This window comes from Crocodylus siamensis, chromosome 3 (genome assembly GCF_052110815.1).
Source record: "Crocodylus siamensis isolate JL-2025a chromosome 3, ASM5211081v1, whole genome shotgun sequence".
In the NCBI taxonomy this organism is placed as follows: Eukaryota; Metazoa; Chordata; order Crocodylia; family Crocodylidae; genus Crocodylus; species Crocodylus siamensis.
In genome coordinates, this window is record NC_143397.1 from 121,917,037 (window position 1) to 121,927,657 (window position 10,621).

Below are 10,621 nucleotides of genomic sequence, written 5' to 3' on the forward strand. Positions count from 1 at the left end.
TTCTCCAAGTTCTTGGACCCCTGGTCCCACATGCAGCCCTTTCTCTGGGCCCTTGGACCCCTGATACCCCACTCAGGTGCTTGTCCAGGGTCCCAGACCCCTAGTCCCACACACAAGTCCCTCTCTGGGCCTGTGGACCCCTCAGTCAAGCTCAGCGCCCCCTTCTGGGCTTGGGGACGTTTTAGTCCAGTTCAGCACCCTCTGACCCCGTGGATCCTCTGGTCCAGGCCTCTAAATGGGCCAGCAGAGCTCAAGGCTACACCTTGGTGCAACCAAATCAAAGCCCCTGAATCCTCTAGCAGGTACCCAAACCCACTCTGGGCTTCACATAATGCCAAGGTCACCTGTTTATAGTCCCAGGTACCTTATCTTCCCAGGCTGTAGATTTTCTCCTTCAGCTCCACTGTCAGTTCAGGCATCCTGCTGCTCTGCTGTGAGGAGCTCCTCACTTCATAACTGCCAAGGCAAGACTGCCTGATTGGAGCAGGCTCTGTGCTTATGTAGCTCAAATCTGATCCCCTTTCTGGTCAGGTGAGTCTCTCCCCAGCCCCCTTCACCACCTGCAACCAGCCCCTCCTGCTGCTTGCTCTCTTAAAGGAACAGGCACACTTCAGTGCCCTGCTACACAGATGTTCAGTCAATGGCAGACCAGGCACCAGTCCTGAGAGATATCACAGAGCAGGGTGCCCAGGATCATACTATGATTCTCTGGAGGCACCCTTCCACAGTATAATGATATCAAAGCTGAGGCAGGTGAGGATAGGGCAGGGGTGGGCAATTATTTCAGGCAAAGGGTCTCTTACTGAGTTTTGACAAACCATCGAGGGCTGCATGACAGGCAGCCAGGGGCAGATAAATATTTATTTTCTAAAAATGTTAGGGGCCCTGTGGGCTAGATAGAATGGTCTGGTGGGCCACATCCGGCCCATGGGCCACATTTTGTCCACTGGGATAGGGGGTAGACCGAGTGTAAGAAACGGGATTAGAAGCCCAGAAGGATATGCCACTCCTGCCACTAGCACTAGATCCCATTACATTTCTAGAAAGATATCTCCTCTCGTACCCCAAATATCCAATCTCAGTAAGCAAGAGTGCAGACCTCTCCTGATAAGCAATTCCAGTGTTGAATCATGCTTCCTGCTAGGATATTGCACTTTATTTAAAAAATATATGAATTTGTCTCATTTCAACCTCCAGCAATTTCATTACATTGTGCTCCTGTCAGCAATGTCCAAAAGCTCCCCTCTCCATCGCTCATCAAACATCTTTTGCATGAATAGGTGCCTCTACAGAGTAATCTTCATCTCTCAATCTTCTCTTCAATAGGCTGAGTGAGTTGAACTTCTTAGGCCCCTGGAACCCTGGTTCCGGTTATCCTTTGAATTTTCTCTAGAATCCCCATGTTTCTTGAAGCGTGGACAACACAGCACTACTGGACACAGCATTCTAATAGCACTCTTCCCAGCGCTCTGTATAAAGATTTAGTTCCCTACTTCTACTTGACTTTCTTCTTCGTATACATTCAGAGTTTACATTAGCCTTTCTTGACACAGTATGGCACTAACAGCTCATGTTGAGGTGTCTGAGGTGGTTATCAATGATGACTCCTAAATCCTTCTCTGACACCCTACCTACATTAGACAATACAGTGTCATTAAGAGATAGCCATAGTATTTCCAAACAAGCTAGCTCAGGCATCAAAAACAGTATAGCTAGGTTAGCACAGTACTTTGCCCAGGCTAATATACCCTGTTATTCATTCATCATTGACACATGAACTACCTTGCATTAATCAAATTCATGCATATATTCTTGAATTGTGATCATTTAACTGATAAGTCCAGATATATTTTCCTCAAGGTTTGCTCTGTAGCTAGCTTAGCTGGATCGTTACTCAGCGTAGTGGCGTTTGTGAATCCTAGTTTTAGGCATGTAACCTCCCGATGTGCTGCATTGAGACCGAGGCACCGGACTCAGGGTTGTGAATGACTAGGTAACACAAGGCACCTAAAAATAGTCACTGAACTGCTCCATGTTGTGATATCTTCAACTTTTTGTGGGTCTAGGCCAGTGTGTGTGTCTCAGCGTCTCTTGACATTATGTGGTTCTACAAAACTGCTTAATCAGAGCCATGCCTACCAGGCACAATTGACCCTCAGAGTCAGAAAGCAGGATGAGAATAACTGTAGTGTATATTATTTTAATCCATACAGGAGAGTCTTTGGGGTATGTTTTTACTGTTAATTCTGCTTGGTTAAGAAGAATCCCTGTACTGATGAAAGCTATTTTTTGGCAAATAAATTACATGAATTAAACCTCAAGGTGAATGTTATGGTTATAGGGGGTGGGGAACAATGAGAAGTGGCAGTGATTGAGCAAGTGAAACAAGAATGAATTGCAGGGCACAGAATACTACACATGCTTCTCCATAAGACTCCATGGAGCAGGTGTTGGAATGGCTCTGTCCCCCCACCCCCTTCCTCCCTCCCTCCTCTGCAGTGTAAAGCCATCAACGCTTTTGCATTTCTTGTCCTTTAAACATTTAAGAGGGTAGAAATCCAGCTTCCTGGCACAGTTTCTACTTGTGCAGATGATGGGAGTGCATAAAATGGAGAGTTTACTAGTTTTGTAAATCTGAGTTGAGGCAAACATTAAGCCTTGGATTGTACAGGTTTAAATTCTTGTTAAACACAAACAGAACTATAATATACATTGTTGCAAATATTTATCAATCCCATTGTGTTCATTTGGACACAAGGAAACCAATTCTGCCATCTTCAGGCAGACAAAACTTCCACCAATGTTTTATTCATGTTCAAGGTAAAGATTTTTTTAAATTATTAAATCCTCTTTATACATGTACACTTACATTTTGAGAATAATAAGCTATAAGAAATAGCCAAGAAAATATTTAGCTTAAATATAAGAACACTGAAGATGAGTATATAGTTTTACTTACTTTATTTTTAATAGGCTTATCTTGACTCTTGGGTACGTAACAACTGCCATCAATAATGATCTTCCAGAACAAAACAAGATTGTTGTCAGTGACATACAAGCTGCAACTAGCTTGCCTTTTAAGTTTAAAAATTTTAACAAAATTGCTTCAGGCCAAAAACAACTCCCCTACCAGTGACCTCAGTTTCCTAGAAAGGCATATGAAGAAATTTTAGTTCTGCTTCATTGCCTGAAGGTCAGCAAATCCAGATATTGCCACAATAGAGAACAAATTCTAGGGTTGAGGACTTTTCATGGAGAACATCCTTTTTACACTCACTTCCCTTTGGGGGCAGGGAGAGTTACTACCTTTCATTCTTCCAAAGAACATACCCATGATGTTGCATTAGAGGTAGAGACACAGTGTCCTATATCAGTCCAAATCATTTTGGATTTTAAGATGAAGCTATCTTAAATTCCACTGGGAAATTAACTAACAGCCCATACAGATCTTTGTAATATGTGGTTGGTGTGAACCTCCTCATCAGAAGCAGGCAGCTGAATTCTCATCATGCTGAAGAATCTTGAAGCTAATAAAAAATGGCTGGGGAAGAATCACGTTATGCCATGAACTTATAGGATAAGTACAGACAGTCAAAAAGCCTGAGGCTGAATCGATTCAATCTTTGCAGGTTAGTCTAAGCTGCGTAGATTGATAAGCAAGTGAACAGACATTCACTTTTGATTCCAGAAATACAGCCACATGCCTGCAGTGGCCCAAACCAGAAGCTGGGGGGTGCACAAGCATACCTACCTGCTGGGATGGAGTCAATGACTTGGGCAAAGGCTAGCCTACCCACCTTGCGAGGGGGGACTGAGAGTTGACTTGAATCTGGAGGAGATCTGGGACAGAAGTTCAATAAACTAATGTAACCTAAGTCAGTTAAGTCTGATACTACATCCATCTAGGTTTATCTTAAACCAGTTTTGGCCATTTTGAAACCGGTTTATGTGCACTGAACTTCTGTTGTGTTACAAATTTGAACTGGTTTCCAATCACTTATACTGGTTTATGTGTAATTTCTGTCCCTAGCCATGAAGTTACCTCAAGGTCCCAAATGGGCATGGTACAGACCTGCTGCAGTTCACATTAGTTCTACACAATTGTGTAGCTTGGTGTGGGTGACTGGGGCACACGTTCCAGATGCTGATTTTGTATGGCCACAAGAATGAATGGCAGACACCACTGCTATTGGCCCAAATGTTGCTGCCCCCACCACCAGACTAGCCACCACGACTGCCCTGGCCACTGTTGCTGTCCACGACACAGAAACTGCCTGTTAAGCCTCTGTTTACAAATCTGAGAGGTTCTGAGCAATTACGCTTTAGTCATACAGGGCTAAAAGTGATACCATTTCATTTATTTAATAAAAGCAAATGAAACATTTTGAAAATGTCAAAATATTTAATTTAAAATATTTGAAATGTCTTGACTTTTTTAACATGATTTCAAAACTAAAGCTGTATGTAAGATCATTTGAAAAATTAGAAGAGGCTGAAAAAATAAATTACAACAAAATGTTTTGATTTTTCTAAGTTAAACATTTTAATTGACCCAAAATTAAATATTTGGAATTTCATTTTTAGGAATTTTTTATATATTTCCCCCCCTTTATTTCCATTTCAAAATATAAATGATTTTGAAATTGTGTATCTTATCAGAAAATTAAATTAAAAAACAAAAAAGTTCCTGCTCAATTCTGGTAATGGTTTCTATGGATAAGATATCAATTGGAAACCCTTGAAAACCCTTGAGTCTAAATCTGTGTTCGCTGGAGATACTGAAACAGAGGGTCTAGTCTGGACCAAAACCAAAATAACAATAGAGAAAATCCTACTAAATTTTGAGTGAACTGGCAATTCTTGTTTGTCATAAAGTTCTGGTTGTGAAGTGCTTTTACTGTTATTTTAAGAAAAAAATCTGTGAATATTAACAACTTCACATTTTTATAGGCTAGTTTTTATCTTAAAAAAAGACAAAATATTTCAAATTAGGTGTGATTTGTTCTTCAGTTATAGCTTAAAACTGTGCAATTAAATATTTTTAAGTTACTTTTTAGGAATATTTACAACAAATATTAATCAAATCCTGCATGTCTTATTATACTTAATTTCTATAATGTGCAGTGACTTTTAAGAAAAAATATTACATATAATCTACATTATTATAATGTAAAATATAAAAATGTGCCTAAGCACACACAAAGACACACATAAAGGGGTTAAAACCTTGAATACGTTTTTGTTCAGAGGCCTAATCAAGAGACAACTGGGTGAAAGCTGTCAAACACATTTATGAACATCTTAATTCCTGTAGAATGATGTCACATGTGTCATGGAGACTTGACTTAATGTGCCTAAGGATAGGCTCTTTTATTCATATTTAGGCATCCAAAAAACTGGCTAGATTTTTTTTAATTACTAACTAAACACCTAGCAGCTACTTCTTGACCACAGTGATAGCTGTATGTAAATATGCAGAAGAACATGAAGCCAGAACTGGAAAGGACCACCTGAGGCATTGTGTCCAGTCCCCTGAGTATATTAAAACATATGCTAAAGCACTGTATGGGAATATACAAAAATTCCATCAAAAATATTTATTTTGCCTTAAAATGAACTTATTTATTAAACTGTGCCACTCACAGGAGGGGTTTTCATATACCTTGTAGGACTGTCCCCTCCCCTCCCTCTCTCTCATCTCCAGTTTGTGCTTATATTTGATTTGTCTATGTTAACATATTCAGACATTTTTTGTGTGTGTTTGCAGGGGCTGGGGATAAGGGGGACAGGACATAGATGATTGCTTTAACATTAGCATTCTGTGTAATATCTGTCTAAAAACAACACTATTTTAAAAGTTTGTAGAGGTTTAAAATAATTTGTGAAAACTCTGGGCTCTTCTGTCGGCACTAAAAATAGGAAAATCCATGCATTTTTTTATCAACGTATTTGAAAGAGGAATCCTATTGAAAACTAAACTCATTTCAGTTACATGCTGAAGTGATTGTGCTAAAGGGTCTTACCGTATAAATGGAGCAGCCAAGCCAAAAACAATACAAACGTTTAGCTGCTGGCTTTAGTCAGTCTCTTTCAGTGCAAATCATAATTGCTTTAGGACTTTCTGAATCCACTTTTGAATTCAAAGCTTCAGACAAATAATTGGATTTCCTGAAAACATGCTGAGCTATGTTGCTCTCCCTGTCTTGCTTTATGTCCTCAGGGCTCCAGTCTCTGCTTTATATCAAGCTGCACCTAGTAGGCTAATTGGAGGGATGGGTAGATCACTCTGCATTAAGATGTCCATCTGTATTAAATAAAATCTCCTCAACGGTCTTTATCATCTTCAGCAGAATTATCACTTTAGAGTTGAAGAAACAGGAAACCAAGTAAAAATGCCTTTGTAATTTACCAATGGCTCTGGTGTCTTAGCCCCGCAGACCTGTGATCCAGGCCAATTATATTCTAGCTGACTTATTTTTACAACACTTTGACATTGTATACTCACTTCATGTATCTCACTGACTGCAGGGCAGCTCTAAATATGCTTTGGGCTATCTGCCTAGACATTTCTTGCTCCAGGTAAAGTACAGTTGAAATACTGTTTCAGTTTGATCTGTGAGGCTTGTAAATATGTAATATCAAAGATTAAGCCCTTCAGTTCCCTATTATTATGACAGATGAACAAAAGATATTACATTAGCAAATGGAGGTGCTGCTTTTTTATCATTGTTATTTCACATAAATACCACGGAAGAATCTGCTGATTTTTTTCATGTGTAAAACAGGAAATCACCAGATTATTGCTGATGTTAAGAAAAGAAACCTCCACAGACCTACAGTCGTTGAGCCCGATTCTCTAGTGACAGCTGTGAACTGCATGCAGTCAATTACCCCTTGCAAGATGGATATGAATTCTACTATTCAGATTCAGTAGTGCTTTATGCACACACATACCATTTGCACTTACAAGCCGCATCCAGACAAGTGCTACCATGCGGTATGCGGTGCTGCAAACATGTCTGTGCTGCCACATACCTCATATTTAGCTATTTTTAATGCTCCAGACCTCCTTGGGTCAAAAAAAAAACATGCAAAAAAAATGGTGGAATGGTACATGCAGGGGCAGCATGCGCTGCCCAAAACCAGTCTGGCCAGTCAGGGCTGTGCTCTGGATGCTGGCCAGGCTCCAAGTGGCAGGATTGCCACTGCTGCAGCCCCAGAAGGGCTCCAGCACTCCAAGTAAGGCTGCTGGGGCCAGCCCAGTGCTGGTCTCAGACTCCCCTACCCCACTTTGGGTACCTGCTGTGTGCCAGAGGGCACATGGCATAGGCATTTCCCACGGATGTGTAGCAGCGGCACAAGGTGCTGCTTCTTGTCCCCAGGGAAACAAACATCCGCACTCATGTGGATGTGGCCAGAGGGTGCATCCCCATGAGCATGCCTGTGCAGTTTGCTGCACCTCAAAGCGTTCTGGGATGCCACAAACTGCACAGAGTGCACGTGCACCTGTTCACTGGATCTCCTGGTCTAAAAAAAAACCTGCCACTGAAAAAGTGGCGCAGCGCACATGGCAGCAGCATGCACCTCCAGAGAGGGAGCCTGGCTGACCAGAACCATACTGTGGCTGCTGGTCAAGCTCCAAGCAGCCAGGTCGGCACTACCGCTGCTCCAGAAAGCCCCCAGGACCCCAAGTAAGGCTGCTGGGGTCAACACAGGTGCTGGCCCCAGCCTCTCCTACCCCACCCAGGACAATTTCCCCCACACCATTCCTGTGTGCAGGGGTATGTGTAGCGGTTAAAAGCAGCAGCACAAATTTGTGCAACTGCTACTTTTGCCACTTCAACCACCTGCCTTTATGTGGGGAGACAACCACAGGGTGTATCTAAATGAGCTATTAATGAGGCTCAATGCACTCCCTCTTAGTTTGTGCTGGAGTCAGCTGCTCCTGGGTACAGCATCTTCATATGCGCCTGCTACTGCAACAGTCTGAGCCAGGGCAGAGCAGTGCTGGGCTGCCCACAGGCTGCGGGAGGCAGCCCCAGGCAGTAGTATCAGGCAGCATCAGTGCTGGCTGCGGCATGAGAGTACTGAAATTGCAAAGCTGTGTGGGTGACTGCTCAAACCTGCTGCCAGCCCACGGATGCTCCACCCAGGTTCAAATTGTTGCGGTTCTGGTCACCATCCACATGTATGTTTCTGCGCAGTAAATGACTCCACTGTCCCCAACAGTACTATCTGACAGTGGAGTTAATTAATTTACTGTGCCTTTATATCAGTCCACATATAGATGGTGACAGTTTTCTGCAGAGCTAATTAGTCAGCTCAACAGTAAAGAGCATGTGTGGATGCACCCATAGTGACTAGGCAAGGTTCACAGCATAATTAAAAGTCCTGAGTATTTAAACTATAAATAATTCTTAATTGAACAGTTCTTGTCTTGGTTACCATAAAGACAAATAAACACCTCTTTACTCTCATATGAGTTTGGATCAAAACCAGAATCAGCAATTAACACAGGAAGCCTGAAATGTCATCTGTAGGGAAATGCTGCTCTAGAGACCAAGGAAAAAATGTCTCATCTAGACTAGAACTTAAAAAAGGAGTATTGTAAAAAGTCTGAGCTAATAGATTTTAATGGAGTGTTTCAAAATATGTTAGGGTTGGTAACGCTCCTCCATGGGAAGCCATTGCAACCCAACACATTTATAAAAATACATTAGCATCTAGTGTAGCCAGGTTTAACATCTTTGAACAGGACCTAATTAGAATGTCTTCACTAACACATCTTAAAGAAACTCCCCCTTTCCTTGTCTAGATAAGTCCCAATACGCAGCTCCTTACCTGGGAGACCTGACTTTGCTCAACAACACCATAACAGCCAGGTGCCTTCTAAAATAGGGCATTTTGTCAGCAGAATAGCTCCTGCTTACACTTGTCACCATTGCTATGGTGATAGGGCACTTGGACACTGGGTTGTCTTTGTTCCAGCAAAAGATTCTGTTGGCAAAAGAGTATCTTCCATACCCCAGTCTGGTACTATGCCTCATAACACTTTTTTTTACATGTTGCGCTCAAGAAATGATGGCACTTCCAAGGCAAAATTCTTCTTTGCTTCATAGGTCTTCTCCACCCCATAATCTTTATGCTACTTGAAAAAAAAAAACTGTGCAAGTCCTAGTTTCTGTTTCACGGAGATGGTCCACATGTTTTTTGTATTTACAGAATTCCAATAACTACCATGGTGACAGTGGCAAGTGCTGCTGCCATGAAGATGAAGCAACTGAGGCCCCAAAAAGGATGAATGGCTGCATTCCAGGCAGGACACAAGAAACTGCAGAATGCTGCAGCCTTTTGTTACCTAGAGCCATGAACAGGAGCAATGTTTCTAGGCCCAAGAAGCCAGCAGTGAATGGTGGGACTGGATAGGGTATAGAGCTATAACGACCAGGCACCTACGCCATACGTAAAACAATGTATTGAGCTTGAATCAGGACTTGTCGGCGAAGACATCAGCATTAAAGCAGCTGGTATTGCCCTCTGCAAGATCACAACCCTTGACTGCTGTGAGTCATTAGGCAATCATGAAGTGTCCTGATGTCCTAGGTTCAGGAAATAACAGATAGATTTGATTGGCAGGCTTCCCATGTTGCACTGGGGTGAAAGATGAAGTGCATGACTCCTCCACAAAGTTTCCATGATTCTGTTATGTTGGTGGATCACAGGGCTCACTTCACCAACATTAGTATTGACTGTCATGGGAAAGCATACAATCTTTGTGTGTTCAGGGATAGTGGGCATTTCCAAGAAGCCAGCAAGCAAGCACAGTGTTGTGTCTGCAGCAAGCACACTGTTGTGTTTGCAGTGCTAATAGTGGGTTGGAGTGGCTGGGCCTATCTTTGTTTGCAAGGCTCAGGAAACCAAAGATAGCAAGGGAGCCAGAGGATCTTCTAGAAACACTTTAAAGAATGTTTCAGAGGATAAAATGGACAATTAAAAAAAAGAAAGAAATCTGCACATCTGAAGATTTGCTTCTACCATTTAGCACTGAAAGCTGAAGAAAGTGAATCCATGTGAACCCATCCCTATCTTTGCTCTGTATCTCCCCCTTAGTGCACATGAGGATAATATATCTTGGACTTGGATCACTGGACTTACACCAAAGTGCTGTCTTTTGCAATGTTTTCATTGCAGGTTCATTTTACAAGTTTACTTTTAAAAGTCAAGTACTTTGAATGGCCAGTCACTGAATTGCTTGCAGAGAATATTTTACATTTCCTACATGTTTTATTTTTATGCACTGGTTTCTTTCTAACTATTTCTGTTTATGTCTGCAATAAATTGATTCTCTAATGTATTACTGTTTTATAATAGCTGTAATTCTATCTTGATGACAAACATTGTGGCTACTAAATAATTCTATTACCCTAATTTATTGCCAGAGCCTGTTTTGAGAATAAACTGGGCTCAGGTTTTCTGTTTACATCCCTTACCTTCTAGTACATCTGCCACATCTCCTTCACCTTTGTGGTGCACTGCTTCTTGACCCTATCCTAGCTGAGCTCTTGCATTACCTCCACAATATCTGTTTTTCCTCTGCAGTTAGGTTTACTCTGCTCCTTCT

The 10,621-nt window shown here is 41.8% G+C and overlaps 1 long non-coding RNA gene across 1 annotated transcript in view; it reads left to right on the forward strand.

Annotated features, from left to right (window-relative positions):
* The window catches only part of LOC149868750 (uncharacterized), a 33,371-nt gene extending 23,710 nt beyond the window's left edge, over positions 1 to 9,661 (forward strand). Inside the window, exon 3 of the long non-coding RNA XR_016441023.1 lies at positions 9,223 to 9,661. This is a non-coding gene — a long non-coding RNA (uncharacterized LOC149868750). The remainder of the gene's footprint in view (positions 1 to 9,222) is intronic.
* Positions 9,662 to 10,621: the final 960 nt, after the last annotated feature.